At 35.2% G+C, this 2071-nt stretch overlaps 1 protein-coding gene across 1 annotated transcript in view; it reads right to left on the bottom strand.

The window, feature by feature from the left end:
- Mob1b (MOB kinase activator 1B) overlaps window positions 1–2071 on the bottom strand; it is a 22605-nt gene that overhangs the window by 12902 nt on the left and 7632 nt on the right. The window lies entirely within an intron of this gene.

The following is a 2071-nucleotide window of genomic DNA, read 5'->3' as shown; positions in this document are numbered from 1 at the left end:
TTTTTTTTTTTTTTTTTTTTTTTTTTTGGTGTGTGTGTGTGTGTGTGTTTGTTCTATGATACCCTTGAATTTAATGGTTTGCTTCCTTAAAAAGCATTTTACCTTATGCAATACAATTATTTTTAACTTGGAGCTTTAGTGCAAAGAATGTAGGATGACACAGAAACTCAAGATTAACAAAAAAAAGAATGATTCAATATTTCAGTACATTTGGCTAAGGAGATAAAGATGCACTTAGAAAATCTTCAACTTGGGCAGGGATTCAGCTCAGTGGTTCCGCCACCTGTTTTGCAAGCACAAGGTCCCAAGTTTGATTGCCGGTACCTCCCTAAAAAGAAAATCTGCAACTCAAAGATGCTCCTAGGTTTGGGCATTAACAAAATATGATGCTTTGATTTAGTAAACATTTAATGTGTACCTGTCGTGCAAGGAATATAATATTAAGAGCAAGGCACACTTAAATGAGATACTTCCCTATTCTCAAGAATTAGTTTAGTACAAAATTGTTGACAACTAAAGCATAGTAGCGTACCTCCGGTACTCAGGAGGCGGAGGCAGGAGGGATCACTGCAAATTCAAGGTCAGCCTGGACTACATAATAAGACCCTGTCTCAAAAAACACCAAAAAAACCCAAGATAAGAATTCATCCATGTTTATGAAAGAAACCTTAGTATTTCACACTGACAATCAAGTTTTTCATCTTGTTAATGATTTTCAGGTGTAAAAGTGAAAAGCAGACACACTAAACCAAAGAATATTATTCAATACACTGTAGTGTTTTTTAAAAATCAATTTTCAACTTTATTTTTGAAAAACATCTGTTGCTGATACTTCTAGAGTTGACAACTATGATTCCCTAATCTCTTTTTTTAATACTTTTTTTTTGGGGGGGTACCAGGGATCAAACTCGGGACCTTGCACTTGCAAAGCAGGCAGTAGCCCCACTGAGCTAAATCCACGGCCCTCCTAATCTTTTTCTTATATTTATACTTGAAATGATTTCCTTCATCTTGTAATTCCATCTTCCCTCTACCCATTTGTTTACTCTAACTTTGACAAAGCATTGCCTTTGAAATATTTTTGTTATCACTGTATGAACTTGTAAACTACAATTTCAAGACATTCACCATATTTTAATAATAATTATAATTAACTGAGAAACAAACCCTGTGAGCAATCGTTCCATACTACTTTGTAAGAGGCTACTGCTAAGTACAGGTTTTGATCACACCTAATCTAAAATCTGAAATGCTTTAAAATCTTTTGAATGCTGAAAAGCTCTCACAAGTGGAAAATTTCATACTTAACCTCATGTGATGGGCCAAGTGAAAATGTCAAGTGCACTAAAAATTCTTAATATTACCGTACTTAAAATTACAGTAAAATTTCCTTCAGTTTATGTATATTAGGTTATAATGGTCAATTTCTGTTGCTAGGACAAAATACCTGACCTACAGGAAGGCTTTATTTTGGCTCATGATTTCAGAGTTTTCAGTCCATGGTCAGTGGATTCCAAGGCAGAAACATCATAGCAAAAGATCATCGTGGAGAAAAGCTGCGCAACTTAACGGCAGTTGAGAACCGGAGAAGGGTGGAAAGAGTCACAGAGAAAAGAGCCACAGACCAGATATGCTTCTCTAGGTCACACCTCCATAATCCTCTTAGATACACTCAGGAGTGTGCTTTACTATTCCCCTGAGCATTTCTCAAGCCAATCAAGATAAACCATCACAAAGGTGTATATGAAACATAAAATGAATTCTATCCTTAGACTTGAGTTTCATCCCTGAGACCCCATGTACACGCAAAAATCCCAAGCGCCAAATTCTAAAACACCTCATATCCCAAGCACTTCAGGTAAGTGACACAGATCTCAAATAAATCTAGAGGAACTTGCTTCCCTAGAAGGCAATGCTATTTCATTCCTAAATGCATAAAAAGTAACAGCAAAATTAAAAACACCTACTTTACAAGTGAAACTTAAGTATCTGAAGTAAATAGCAGTAATACTAACCAGACTAAAAGTCATTTCCTTTTCTTTTTCTTTTTCTTTTTTTTTTTTTTTTTTTT

Source organism: Fukomys damarensis, unplaced genomic scaffold, assembly GCF_012274545.1.
Source record: "Fukomys damarensis isolate Sample0158 unplaced genomic scaffold, DMR_v1.0_HiC HiC_scaffold_35, whole genome shotgun sequence".
NCBI classification, from domain to species: domain Eukaryota; kingdom Metazoa; phylum Chordata; class Mammalia; order Rodentia; family Bathyergidae; genus Fukomys; species Fukomys damarensis.
This window is presented reverse-complemented; position numbering and strand designations above follow the sequence as displayed.